The 15,483-nt window shown below is 41.4% G+C and overlaps 1 protein-coding gene and 1 long non-coding RNA gene across 6 annotated transcripts in view; one reads left to right on the top strand and one right to left on the bottom strand.

Annotated features, from left to right (window-relative positions):
- BBC3 (BCL2 binding component 3) overlaps positions 1-15,483 on the bottom strand; it is a 93,349-nt gene that overhangs the window by 60,161 nt on the left and 17,705 nt on the right. For all 5 annotated transcript variants that reach the window (XM_075836047.1, XM_075836050.1, XM_075836052.1 and 2 more), the window contains one exon: positions 12,578-12,644. The gene's annotated coding sequence lies outside the window, so the exon portion shown is untranslated. The remainder of the gene's footprint in view (positions 1-12,577; positions 12,645-15,483) is intronic.
- LOC142659672 (uncharacterized) lies at positions 7,672-12,714 on the top strand. The gene is made up of 2 exons (XR_012850357.1): positions 7,672-7,878; positions 12,131-12,714. It is a non-coding gene; the product is annotated as an uncharacterized LOC142659672 (long non-coding RNA).

Below are 15,483 nucleotides of genomic sequence, written 5' to 3'. Positions count from 1 at the left end.
ATATATATATATATATATACATATACATTTTTAATAATCAGATCCAGATAGGGATACATAATCTTTTTTTCTAATCTGTTTTTATTGTAATTTTTTTATTCTTTTTTCTGTACATGATTATGGGGGCCGCCATCTTGCCTGAGCTGCTGTTAAAGGCTATGTAAACCTTTGAAAGCATTTTTTTTTTAAATAAAAAGGTCAATCAGTGTGTTTTGTGCAACTTTATTATTTGTTTTTATTAAAAAATATTTTTACTTTTTGAGATACAGCTGCTCTTCATTCAGTATACAGAGCAACTGTATTGTATACTAAGACCTGAATCCGTCAGGTCCGCGGGACTGACGGGTTCAGGGTACACAGGATCCACCTGTAATCGATCATATTTAAGTTATGAAGTTAGATGTGATCGTTAATAGCTCGATCCTGCATGTCAGAGACACACAGGACCCGCTGACACTGAACCCGTCAGTCCCACAGACCTGACGGGTACAGGATTCAGTGTAAGATACAGCTGCTCTGCATACAGAATACAGAGCAGCTGTATCTCAAAAAGAAAACATCATTTTTAATGAAAACGAAATATAGAGTTGCACAAAACACACTGACTCACCTGTGTATTAAAAAAAAATCGATTTCAAAGGTTTACATAGCCTTTAACACCATTTAGAGATATGCTGTACAGCAGGCACATGGACCATGGGAACCTGTGAACAGGAAGGGACCCATTGACTTCTATGGGCGAGTTCCCTAGGCATGCTCTGTGACCTGTGCAAAGGTCATTGTGCAAAGCGGGGGAGGAGGGGAACTGTGTCCATCAGCTTCTATCAATGGTGGATCCTGTATTATCTTTATAGAGGTGTTACCGGTCATTGTAATCCTGCCTGTGATGATAATGAGATGACTTCTGAGAAGTGATCTGTACAGAACAGGAAGGGTCAGTCTATTATGAATGGTGGATCCTGGGTTATCTATATAGAGGTGTTACCTGTAATTGTAATCCTGCTTGTGATGATAATGAGATGACTGCTGAGAAGTGATCTCTACAGAACAGGAAGGGTCAGTCTATTATGAATGGTTGATCCTGTGTTATCTATATAGAGGTGTTACCTTTCATTGTAATCCTGGCTGTGATGATAATGATTTGACTGCTGAGAAGTGATCTCTACAGAACAGGAAGTGTCAGTCTATTGTGAATGGTGGATCCTGTCTTATCTATATAGAGGTATTACCTGTCATTGTAATCCTGCCTGTGGTGATAATGACTGATGAGAAGTGATCTCTACATAACAGGAAGGGTCAGTCTATTATGAATGGTGGATTCTGTGTTATCTAAATACAGGTGCTACCTGTCACTGTAATCCTGCATGTGATGATAATGAGATGACTGCTGAGAAGTGATCTCTACAGAACAGGAAGTATCAGTCTATTATGAATGGTGGATCTATCCTGTTTTATCTATAATAATGGTTACCTGTCAGTGTAATCGTGCCTGTGATAATAATGAGATGACTGCTGAGAAGCGATCACTACAGAACAGGAAGTGTCAATCTATTGTGAATGGTGGATACTATGTTATCTATATAGAGGTGTTACCTTTCATTGTAATCCTGCCTGTGATGATAATGAGATAACTGCTGAGAAGCGATCTCTACAGAACAGGAAGGGTCAGTCTATTGTGAATGGTGGATCCTGTGTTATCTATATAGAAGTGTTACGGGTCATTGTAATCCTGCCTGTGATGATAATGACTAATGAGAAGTGATCTCTACAAAACAGGAAGGGTCAGTGTATTATGAATGGTGGATCCTGTGTTATCTATATATAGGTGTGTTAGCTATCATTGTAATCCTGCCGGGGATGATGAGATAGCTGCTGAGAAGTGATCTCTATAGAACAGGAAGTGTCAGTCTATTATCATGCTCAGTGGCCAGAGTGAAAACGGCAAGATTTTAGGATTCTTTTTTTAATACAGCTTTAGGCTACGTTCACACTTTGTATGTTGATGCAATTTTTACATTCCGTTTTTGTTTATTACAGAAAAAGGAGTGTAGGAGAAATATTTATTTATTTTTAAATACATTTTTATTAAGAATTTGTTGTACAAATGCAATCAAAAAAGCATTAAAGAATTAAATGCAATTACAAGGTAAATAAGTGGTACAAAATCAGGTGAATGTCACCAGAATATACAAAAGAACAGAAAAATAAAAAAATTTAGACTAGGTGATAGATCTTAGTTACGAAAAAAAGGAATACGCAGATTCCTGTACAGGCAGAAGTATACATCAAGTATATGTGTTCAGTAGAGGAATATAAGAAAGAAGGTAATATCTTCCATCATACCGTACAATACATCTCAAGTCAGTAACCATGGATCTCTCATATTGGTAAACCAGTGTGGGGTGTATTGGGTAAGTGGGGAATTACATCAGGTCTCCCATATTTTAGTAAATTTATCAGTACAGCCTCTGTGTCTATATGGTATACTCTCATAAGGAAGGATTGAATTGACCAAGGATTTCCATTTGGGGATTTTAGGAGGTCTAGGATCTGTCCACCTGAGTGCAATAGTTTTGCGGGCCATGAAAAGTACCGGAGTAAAATCCTTGTATAGTGAGGCCACTGATCTTCAGGTAATATTCCAAATAGGCAAACCTGTGGTGCTAGGGGGTATGGATATACAGGTCACACTAGTAACAGCCTCAATCACCTCTTTCCAAAAGAAGTATACAATAGGGCATGCCCAAATCATATGCCAGAAATCTGATCTCTCGGATCGGCATCTGTGGCATTCTGTGTTTGGGTATCTACCCATTCTACACAATCTCACCAGGGTGGGATAACTTTGATGTATTATTGACAGTTGTATAATTTTATTGTTGGCTGCAGGGGACACTGTAAGTAGAGAGGATAATATCTCCCCCCACTCGTCTTCCAATAGGTCCTGTATTTGGGCAGCCCACCTGTCCTTCATAGGCAATTTTACACTAGCCAGCTTAGACTGAATAAGAGACGTATAAATGGCTGAAATCAAGCCCCTCGGTCCCTGGGATTTGAAAATTCCAATCAATGGGAATTGTGAAAATTTAATCTCAGATGACGGGAATTGTCCCCTAAGTGCATGGCATAATGGTAAATATCTAAAGAAAGCCTCTCTAGGCAAACCATAGTCATTTTGCATCTGCGTAAAAGATTTAAGTACATTTCCAGTATACATATCCCCGATAGTACCCACTCCAGTATCGGAGCCAAAAGTTAGGAGCTAAGTCATCCGATATATGGGAAAGTATTAAGTTATCCCACAGAGGCATGTCAGTGGGGATTCCTGAGTACCCGTAGATAGACTTCGCAGCTGACCTTACCTGTGCCGCATTTTGTGAATGGATAACAAGTTTGCAACGGTACCCGAGGGACTTTGCAACACTGGCCATAAATGGGATAGATGCAGATAAAATCGCACGCCGTACCGCCCAGGGTTTTGGGGCGTTGCAAAGTGGGCAGGCTAAGTTTAGAACGGTTATGTCCCCATATGAATGCTGGGAATAAAGCATGTATTCGATTAAAGAAGGACTTGTATACTGGGGTAGCAGCATGTTCTAGTACATGCAGACATTTTGGGAGTATGACCATTTTAATAAGATTAGTGTAGGAGAAGCATTACTGAAAGCTTTACACTTCTTTTCCTTAATCCATTCTCAGGTATTTCTAAAAAACTGTAGCATAAACTGCAGCAAAGTGTGAACTGAGCCTCGGGTCTAATCCTCTAATTTCGATGGATCTGAGCTGAAATTAGAAAGAAATAATTTAAAATAGTGCTGGACTTTAACAAGTTTTCCTGTTTTATCGAACTAAAACTTTAGGGGATGTCCCTTCTTGGAATATGTACATAAAATGGAAAGAGTAACTCCTACTCTGGTCTGACCATGTATTCATATTGGTTGATCAATGGGCACCGTGTAATACTATACTTCTCCTAACGTGCCACCGCACCGTGTGCGTCCACAGCTTCCCCAATGATAACAGCTGATTGTCAGGGGTTTCTGCAGCTAGCAATGATCAGCTGAGGAGGGGAGGGGGTTAAGAAGGGGTTTTCTTTTATAGGACAATTCCTTTAATCACTGTATAATTAATTTCTGCCACTTTCTAATATACTCATTATCTAGAGGCTGAAATCCTCTCCTCTGACTCCAGGCAATCCTCTGTGAGCTAAACAAACTGATACATTTTTCCTACACTGACACAATGTAGCAAACTTTCAGGACTGGGGAGATATTCATGTTCCTGGTGTATTTAATAGATTGAATACATTGTAACCGGCTCTCAGCTCTAAAGATGGTTTAGTCTGTACACATTTTCAGTCTCTGAATGGTAATTAACAGGCATTTAAAAGGGAAAGTATAACTTATATTTTTCTTAAATATTAAACTATATGCTAAAACATATATTTTTTTCTGACTGTATATTTTTCTATTCTATTTGCTGTACATGATTATGAAGGAATCCAGCATGCCATTTTCTGGCGATACATTCCTTTTCAATTAAAAAATTCTGTCTGCCACCAGACACCACTGGAGGGAGCTTATGGGCTGACTGTATACATTGAACTCAATATTAAAATAGTATGCACTAAGCCCCTAAGCTCCCTCTAGTGGTGGCTAAAGGTAATAGAATTTTATCATTTAATTTCAAGTTCCAGCAGGGGTTTGAAGTGCTGTTTCAGAAAAACTCCTATAAAGATACAAGAAAATAAACAGAACATAATCTCACAGAGACCACAACATTGCTTAATCTTCTCATGAGGAGACAGAACGAATGTAGGATAGATCTCTGGCTATGAGAAAGCAGCCAGCCGAGAGCTCGCACACCTCCCTGCGGATTCCACACCAGGTCAGACGTGGGCAGAAACCAATGTCAGTCAGAGAACAGGGCAGTCCATTTCTAGTCAATGGATAATGTGCAGGCATCTCAAACTAGATGAGCACTGACATAAGAGTGGTCCTGAAAGCTGAACCCAGCAAGCAACTGACACCAGATCCATTATCTTCCTATTCTCCTATGCGGCATAATGCCTCTCCTATATAAAGTGGTAATGCTGGGAGAATGGACTAAGATCAAGGACACTTATCTCACAGCACTACTTACTTTTAAGCTAACCTGTTATATTGCAGATACTTCAGCTTTATGGTAGAGTCTGGGGCCAAGGAAAAATTAAAAACCTCTTATTTTTCTGCACAGAAGCCGTATGTTCACTTCTGAACCTCATTTTACCTAGATATCAAGTTTAGTCACTTTGTAAATGCAGTACATTATTTTCTTGTTGCTGCCTGTATTATAGTCCAGAGCTGTATTCGCAATTCTGCTGGTTGCTACTGGAAACAGTCAACAAACTTGCTGTCAGCCACAACAGATTAGTTTAGCTCTTAAGGGGGTTTTACACTGGGCGATTATCGGGCAGACGAGCGTTCATAGAATGCTTGTTGCCGATAATTGCCCTGTATAAAAAGGGCAGCGATCGGTAGATTAACGAGCAAACGCTTGATCATCTTCTGGTCGTATTGTTTTAAAAAAGTTAAATATTATCGTTGTCGGCAGCAGATCTCCCTGTGTAAACGATAATAACGTATGGTGACGAGCGATCGGAGTATCGACTGCTCGTCCCCATCCATAGCTCCGTGTGACAGAAGCAAACAAGTGCCGATCAACGATGTCTCGTTGATCGGTGCTCGCTGCACCAGCCGATTATCGGCCGGTGTACAAGGGCCTTTAGCTTTTGCAGGCAGAAAAAAAATCTGCTTCGGAATTCCTTTCGAAATTTTGAGGCAGATTTTAAGCTGCCAGCGTTGTTTTAATGCTTTCTTTTTCTTGCGTTTTTCGCAGCGTTTCATGCCCGTTGACTGTAATGCAAGAACCGCAGGCAAAAAATGCTCAGAAACTAGTGCTACCGTTTTTTCTTGCCACCCATTGATTTGAATGGAGGATCATAGGCAGAAACCGAGCATTCCGCTTTTTTTTCCGCAAGCGGCCAAAAGCCGCCTGGGAAATAAAAGGCCTATGCCTCCAATTGAAATCAATAGGGGACGATTTCGAACGTTTTCTGGCGCTGATTCCTACACAGTTTCCGCATCAAAATCAGCAACAGAAAACTCTGTGTGAACTGACCCATATATAGTTCAGTGGGAAAGTTAGATTTTCCTACATCAAATGTCTGTACACTTCACAAATGGAAAATCGCTAAGGACACATTCAGACGTGGCGGAATTGCTGTGGAATTCTCCAGCGGCCGTTTTTTACATTTGTTTCAATACATTTTTAGGCAAGTTAGTTCAGACATTGTGGAAAACTCCGCTGCGGACCATAGGCTGCGGTGCAGAATTTTCAGTCCGCAGCAGGCACTGTGTGTTGCGGAGAAGAAGCGGAATTTCACTGTGGATTTCAGCCTTTGCAATGCAAAAACTGAAATCTGTGGCAAGTCCGCTGTGTTTTCTGCAACGTCTGAATTACCTGTCAAATATGCAAATGTTGGTGCAGATTCGTTGCGTATTTGCCCCAAATCTGCACCAACAGCGGAAAAACTTGGCCACGTCTGAACGTGCCCTAAAGCAAGCTCTGTGCAGACATTGAGACAGCCAGGAATGTGGGGTGATTTCAGCTCTGAAGCCTGCAGAATCGTGAAGGCAGCTCTGAATTCGTACGCTCCCTACATTCCCTCTGCCTTCTTGTCTTGAATATTTACAGACAGAAGAGAGGTAGATGAAAGGGAGTAACACATGACGGCAGGAACAGACTACACACAGGGTTTGTTTGTAGTATGTAACCACGACGACACATAGGTCTACATAGGAGCTTTATACACAAAACGGTAGTATAGTGGGTAATTATTTAAACAAGAATATTTGCAAAGTTGCTTCATTGCCTACAAAACAAAAACTGCTTCCAAAAGTGCACATACTCTTTAAGGGTTTAATAGTAATCCTACACTCGAAGCCCTTTTTACCATGCGAGGCACTGGGTTGTTGTAACCAATGCATGTAGGCCACAAATCTCCAGGAAAGCAAGACACGTATGTTCTAGTTCTTGCATTTCATGCCCCCAGATTCATCCCACAACAGACAAGCTGTTATCTAACTGGGAATCACACATGGAAAGTATCGCCCAGCAGTCTATGGCATCAGAGGGGATAATCTGGCCAATCACTCTCAGAGATTATCACAGTCTAATCTGATGATGGGTGATAGGGTACTAAAGCGGATTACGTCTTCTGGTGGACAAGAAAGGAAGTGACAACAGTCCAACGCCAGTGAGATAGTGAACTACTGCACTCACCATTCAAACCCAAGTAATCCTGAACTTAAAGGCAGTCTGTCATCAGTTTTGCCCCCCCCCCCCCAAACTGCTGACCCCGCTAGCTAGGTATAGTGAAAAGCAGTGGCAAGGTAAATCTCTTACATATCTTGGATCTTGCATAAGTGTAAAAAGTACATTTATTCTCCCACATACCGTTTGCAAACTAGGTTGTAAGTGTCCGCCAAACCGGGAAGTGTCCTGTATTTTGACCTCCCACCCCTCCCCTTTCCCTCTGCAGTTGACCGACGGCTCTGCTTGTCTTCTGGGTCATATACTGTTCCATCAACTGGAAGGTCAATCAACTGCAGAGGGGAAGGGGAGGGGTGGGAGCTCAAAATATAGGACGCTTCCCGGTTTGGTGGACACTTGCAACCTAGTTTGCAAACGGTATGTGGGAGAATAAGTGCTTTTTTACACCTATGCAAGAACTAAGATGTAACAGACGTATGTTGCCACTGCTTTCCACTATATCTAGCCAGCGTTATCAGCGACTTGGTGGGGACTCCCTATAAACTTGCCAAGATCTGCAAAAAAGTAAGTATTTGACACGTTGGAGTCTAATTAAGCCTTTGTTCCTTAGTGGATAAGCGGCACAATATGTGCCTGGCAGCCTATTATCTCAATTTCCCGATTAAAAAAAAAATGCTCAGACGATTTAGGCATGTGTGTGTTTATGTGTATTAAAGGGGGTTTCCAGGACTTTTATATTGATGGGATAGGTCATCAATATAGGATCGGTGGGAGTCCGACTACTGGCACGCTTCAGTGTTTACAGGCATACACTTCCATAGCGGCTGTGCCTGGGATTGCAACTCAGTCCTACTCACTTGAATGGGACCAGAACTGCAATCCCAGGCACAGCCACTTTGGAAGTGTACGGCGCTGTGCCTGTAAACTGGGAAAAGGCTGTGCTCGACGAACGCCGCGGCCTGTTCAGTCAGCTGATCGTTGGGGGTGCCGGGAGTCGGATCCCCACCGATCTTATATTGATGACCAATCGTAAGGATAGAAGAGCATCAATATAAAACTCCTGGGAAACATAGATGTTGGCCGTAGATTCTAGGATAGCCTGGTAACAGCCCCAGTTGGAGTTATGCCTTAATCTGACGAGTGTTGAAATCGTCCGTGTGACGGTCGTTTTTTTTTTACGGACGTCACACGGCTGCATGTATTTCTATGGGGCTGTTCACACGGACGTTGTTTTAACGGACCGTGTGAACGGGCCGAGAAAAAATAGGACATGTCCTATTTTTGTCCATTTTCACAAATACCTTAATAGACTCAAATAAACTTTTCCAGCATTTTACCCTTAAATCCTGGGTCTGTCCGTGTAAATTACGTACAGTTGGTAAGTAAAGGAATGAAAGGAAATGGATGTTAGAATTCTAGCAGTTGGTCCCATATCTGTAGGTGGAACAATTACATCCCACGACAAGCTATGTATTGCTCGCCCACTGCCAGTGTACACCCTATGGTATATCCGCCATATTACAGAGGTATGTGAGGATCGAGCAGCTGCATTCCTCTGTCCTCCTCCAGGCACAGTCACACTCAGGACTGGCCCGAAAAAATGCATCTCTCATATAGACAGATGTAGAGATTATTTTCCACGCCTGCAGAAGAAATAAAATTCGGAACATGGAAACATTTTACAGCAGATTTTATGAAACCTAGAACATCATTTGACAACGTACTGACAACCACTAATAAATTAAAGGCATATTCCGGTTTTAGCAAATAAATACATATTTTTTTCAATGAAAAGCTATACAATTTTCCAATATACTTAATGTATCAATTCAAGATCTCTGCTTGCTGTTATTTAAAAGGAACACACATTGTTTATTCTCAGCAGATACAAATATGTCTCGCGACGAATCCGCAGCATAATACAAGAACCAGCAAATGGGATTTCAAGTAATCTCATTTACAACTTGCAGAATTTTTCCGCACGTAAATTTATTTGTGGTGCAGAGTTAAAATCCACAGCATGTCAATTATTCTTGACATTCCGGCTCAGAATTGTATCTGACAAGTTTATTAAAAAAAAAACGAACCAAAATCCGCAGGATTAAATCTAAATCTGCACCTTTTTACGCATCCAAATGTAATATCCGCGCCTAAAAATGCAAAAAAACGCACTATTAAGTGCGAGTTTTACCTACAGAATTACATGAGTTTATCTGCAGTTTTGAATTTACATGTGCATGTAGCTTTAAGGGCCAATATAAACTGTACGGGGACAAACCACTATTGCCTTGCAGCGCTGGGGTCCTGGGTTCAAATCCAACAAAGGACAACATCTGCATGGAGTTTGTATGTTCTCCCCGTGTTTGCGTGGGTTTCCTCCGGGTACTCCGGTTTCCTCCCACACCCCAAAAACATACCCATAGGGAATTTAGATTGTGAGCCCCAATGGGGACAGTAAAAAAGTGGACCTCTGTACAGCGCTGCGTAATATGTTGGCGCTATATAAGTAACTGAAATAAATAAATAAATAAATAATACGATAGTTCGATTCCCATACAGTTTACATAATGTCAGACGCACATCCCCTGTTTATATTCAGACGTAGCAGTCACGTCATATTTTTTTCCTGCGACTACTGCAAAATTCCTGCAAAATGCTGCGATTTTGCTGTGATTTAAGCAAAAAACGGTGGCATTTTTGCAGTAATTTTGCGGTAGTTGCGGCAATAAACCATGACATGACCGCTTTGTCTGAATATACTTTAGGCTGCATTCACACATGCAGTTTTTTAGCCTATGTCAAAAAAAGATCAAAAAAGCACCATTAAGGAAAACGCAATGTTGGACCTTATTTATCACGACTGTCTTCCAGAAAAACATGACCTTATTGCCCATACCAACCAATCACAACGCTTTAATTTTTCCAGAGCAATTTAAGAAAAATTAAAGCGGAGTTCTGATCGATTGCTGTGGGCAACAAGACCAGTTTTCTTTGAGCCAGTTTTGATAAATAAGGCCCAGTGTGTGAAAGGATAGGCAATAGGAAAATATAAACAACAGCAAACACAGTGAGGAAGGTCTATCAAAACTAGTGAAAAGAAAAAGTGGAGCTGTTGCTCATGGCAACCAATCAGATTCCACCTCTCATTTTTCAGAGGCCTTTTGGAAAATGAAAGCAGCAACCTAATTGGTTGCTATGGGCAACTACTCCACGTTTCCTTTACACCAGTTTTGATAGACCTTCCTCACTGTTTTTGGCCAATTAAAATGGGCTCCATGGAGACTAAATGCGCACGATCATCGCAAGTGCGTATGCCATCTAAATCACACTGCGTGTGCAATATTACATGTAAATTGGATCACATGACATCACGTCTACATGCGATATTGTGACCGCAGAAAAATCCAATTAGATTTTTCACAATAAACACATAAAACCAAATGAATACCCTCCCTCGAATTACTACTACCTTAGGCCTCATGCCCATGACTGCACTTTTGTGGCCAGCTGCAATTTATCCGCATTTTTGTGGATAAATTGCGGACCCATTCATTTCTATGACCCCATGCACATGACCGTGGGTTTCACGGATCCGTGCTGGGGCCGCGAATCCGGACTGCAAACACTTAGGACAAGTCATTTTACGGTCTGGATTTGCGGGTTCAATAATACTGGTGAATTGTTATGGATCCATGAGTCCTGATGACACACGGACACACAACAACATTTTTTTTCCGGTCACAAGTGGGTTTTACGGATAGCAAAACCAATGTGGTGGTGTGTATGAGGCCTTATAATAACTTGTTTAGAGCAGTACGACTTGTAGGATAAAGTGAAGACCTGGTCCCATGGAGCAATGCAATGTAATGATCTTAGACAGTACTTGTTTACTTGAATGTGAAGTATGGACGAGTTCACACAGGGACATTCAGGAATCTGACAATTATTATTATTATAATAATAATAATATAATAATAATAAAATGACGGATTTTAGTGCAACATTCACACAGTTCGTAAGAATACAAAATAGTAAAAATGTCTCTAAAATAGCCTCTTATAAAAAGTACAAGCGGTACCACATCTAAGAAAAAGACAAACAAACACATGGTTGCATTTTTAGTTTCTGTTTTTCCTATTGATGTCAATGGTGAAAAAAAAAAACAACACAAAACCCATCAGGGATAGGACGGACCGTGCCATGGATGATAAATAATAAAAATAAAAAAGCGACAAGGGCTTAATAATGCAATTCATACATTTCCCATTGTTTCTAGCTGAAGCTGCGCTACTGTATAGGTAAAATACCGCACCATACAAACACCGCCCGACTGCGCTGTGTAAACCGGGTCCGACAGATCTAAATCCACTGGGGTATTTAAAGCGTTAAAAATCGCAGCCTTTATTTCAAAGCAAAAACTATCTAATGGTAGCGAGGCGTTAAATGGTTTACTTTATGGAACAGAAAATGTCTGTGTATTTATTATGTATCCCGGTGACCTGGCTGTATCCTGGGACTCAGCAGACGGAGTCAGGCGCAGCGCCGCTGCTCCTCGAGAGCTGCCAGTAACCCCTTCCCTCCCGGGCACCACTGTCTGTCTGTACATGAAGATATAAACACAGCTTGGAAGGCACATGTGCCCTCGTTGTACCAGTCTATGTCCTGAGGACCACCTGATCACTGCATTATTGGCTATTTCCTGACATTGAGTTGCCGTGTGTTGGTTTTGTGTTGTGTTTATATACACAATGTGCTGTACATTGTATTTGTGTGTTTGTTGCAAGTTCTCCCACTGAACTTATCTCTATCACTACAGAAATTCTGCATCCAATCACGTTACTTGTCTATGTGCGGTGCCACTGCTATTGGTCTGCGGATATCCCTCCAGGTGTACGTGTGGCTGATATGAGGACGGGGATTGGTGGAGATGGACCCCTTGGCATCCAATAAGGCTTTACCCTGCCTCGCAACCAGGCTCTGTGTCTCTGCAGCAGATTAGCCTGTTCAGGAATCAGAGCTAATTAGGATAATCCCATTACTGCAGCTCAGCATCTACCAGACTACAACACAAATTCACCTTCCTGCCGGATGCCGCAAAACACAGGGACCTGCCAGGACCGGGGGCTGCTGCAGGGTGCAGGGGAAAGTGTGTTGGGCGTCCGTTTTAATTGACCCTTTAACCCATTCAATGCGTTGCGTTGAATGGGTTTTGTTCCTGCAAAGCGCCGATCACGTGACTCATTAAACATGTCATTACGATTACCTCATTGTTAAATCGGCTTCATCCTTTAACCCATTACTTCTCTCCCAACATTTCCGGAATGAGAGACCTAAAAGTGACAGAGAAAACAATAATTACTTTTTTGTGTCGTTAGTGGTTATAAATTATCCTCAAGTCCATTTTGTTTTGTATTGTGTTTGATGTCCGTTTTTTTCACGCACCCGTTAATGGTCGAGTCCGGTCTGCAAAAACGGACCAATAGGACATACAGTAAGTTTCTCGCAACGGACACAAGCTGTGAATAGTTCCATTGAATTGAATGGGTTAGTGTGCTGTCTATTGTTAAAACGGACAGCACATTGACGAAAAACACGCTCGTGTGAATGAGGCCATAGGGGGAAGCTAGACACCTCTGATTCTACACATCTCGGGAAGTTACCGTCCAAAAGTGGGTGCTTGAGGGTGTCTGGCAGCCCCCAATACACAATGGGTCATCGGATGATCCCATCATTTTTGGTGGACAACAATGTAAAGGTTCACCTTCATTACACATAGAGGAGATGTATTTACAGATGTTCCCTAATATAAAGCTTTTCCCGAATCGCTCCCTTTCCAACCATGTAATAGGGGGGAGTAGGTGTAGGGAAACGAAATACCGCGAGCTTGTTCTTCCCGTTACGGTCACCAGAACACCCTGTAATCTCTATATAAAGACGGGTGTCATGACATTCCCTCGCTACTCCTCAAATTAGATGCAGGGGACATCATGTGATTTCCCCCCTCCTGCTCCTCTATGTAACCTGTATTGCCCCCACTAAAAGGAGGGGATTCTGGTAACACTTACATATTAGGGGATTAATGGCAATAAAATTCCCTTTAAATTGTATGGACAGCTACCCCATCATTCATACCGCTTAATACGCACAAAAATCTCAGATGAAATGGATACTAATATACAGTATTTTAAAGTGAGTTTAGGAGCCCTCCCCACCTCCCCCAGTTATACTCACCTAATTGGCAACGTTGGCGAGATCACGCGCCGTCTTCTCTCAGGCCTCCACTCTGTTCTTGATCATAGATGATCATTGGCCACCCAGGAACATGTAGGGTGGCAGTGGACCCCATTATCTCCTGGTCTACTTATCCTAGGTACAATCACTGCACCAGATTATTGGATATTCCAGATTACTGGACTGACCTAAATCTGCCTAATACTCACAAATATTTCCGGGTTACAAACCTACGACAGCCCCCGAATGCTTAGGTCAAGATGCCTTTTTCGGGTACATTTACATGTAATGTAAAAATCTGCCACAAAATCTACTACAGTAATTCTGCAGCAAAAAGCTGTGAATTTTGTGGCATATTTGCTGCGGATTGGTGTTGTGGATTTCGGTGCGCAATTTCACATATCCTTCAAGCCTATGATGGAGTTATGCAATACACATAGAAAACACTGGGAAATGTAAACCATGTATTTGTTGCGGATGTTTTTTCCATCCATGGTATAAATTTGTGCAACTGAGTCCTCCGCTATGAAAATGATGCCACGTGTGAATCCATCCTTACTGAAAACAACATCTACAGAATCTCCCTAGTGCTATGGAATATATTGTGCTCTAATGTGGCCATTGTGTGAACTGCAAATTCAATACCGGCAAAACCAGAACCCATTTTACGAGACAGTTTGATGAAATGAAATACTAATAATCATATATATATATATATATATATATATATATATATATATATATATAACATATGAAAAATTTGTCATATATATAAAATATATATAACAAAGTAACTGGAGCATCACTGTGACCAAAGCGCCTAGCAGTGGGTGCAGAGCTTCAAGAGGAGTGACCTCTCAATGGGATCAACACATGAAATGGACGAGGAAGCAGCACTCCAAAAATATCCAAGTGCTGCTTCCTCGTCCATTTCTTATATATATAGATAGATAGATAGATAGATAGATAGATAGATAGATAGATAGATCTATATATAGTTATTTTTTTTTATTTTTTAGAACCACACGAGTTTTGGATCTTCCTTGTGTAACTGTGGACATGAAGTTGCAACCAAAGTCAGCCATTTTGGAGCTCATGGAGAGCTGTCTTTCGCCACTCAGTCACTCAACCTACATAAAAATACTCTCCTTCCGCTCTCCTTTAGCTAGAATAGCTATAGTAAATCCTGACATTCATTCTCCTATAGAATTACGTTGGTGGCATTCAGCCCCTGGTGGTAGTAATGGATGTCACCATAACTTTTACTCTAAATGCCCACGTTGTGGAACTTGGAGCAGAAAATCTGTATCAAAACTGCAGTTAAATGCAGGCATTTCTGCCTGTAAAATCCGCACCAAATAGTGCGTTTTTTAATGCGTTTTAGGCCGAATTCAGATGAACATGGGGAAACTTGGACGTGAAAAATTGCTGTTTTTCACGTCCGAGTTGCACCCATGCGGGACACCTTTTCACGGATCCCTCATAGACGGATCCGTGAAAACTGAACAAAATTGGACAAAGTCTATTTTTCAACGGACCCTTCGCACGGTTTATTGAAGCAACGGCCGTGTGAACGGCCCCATTGAAATACATGCTTTTGTGTCTGTTGTTTTAAAGGACGTATACCACGGTCGTCTGAATTCGGCCTAAGGTGCAGTTTTTACATTTTGATGCGAAAATAGGTGCTTTTTATGCCGCAAATTTTGTTGCCTTTTTTTTTTTTAAACCAGTCAGATAGAATTCGCAAGCAGAAATGCAGGATAAGTTAACATTCTGTGGATTTTAAAATACGTACCGCAGGTAAATTTTCCGTGCAGAAAAAATCTGCACCGTGTAGATGACATTTCTTGAAATCCCATTTACTTTGCTAGTACTGTATCACGCTGCGGATTTGCCGCACGGGAACACGCGCGGCAAATTCGCACGTAATACGCATCG

This window comes from Rhinoderma darwinii, chromosome 8 (assembly GCF_050947455.1).
Source record: "Rhinoderma darwinii isolate aRhiDar2 chromosome 8, aRhiDar2.hap1, whole genome shotgun sequence".
NCBI classification, from domain to species: Eukaryota; Metazoa; Chordata; class Amphibia; order Anura; family Rhinodermatidae; genus Rhinoderma; species Rhinoderma darwinii.
The sequence above is the reverse complement of the archived record's forward strand: the minus strand, read 5'-3'. Positions and strand labels throughout refer to the sequence as shown.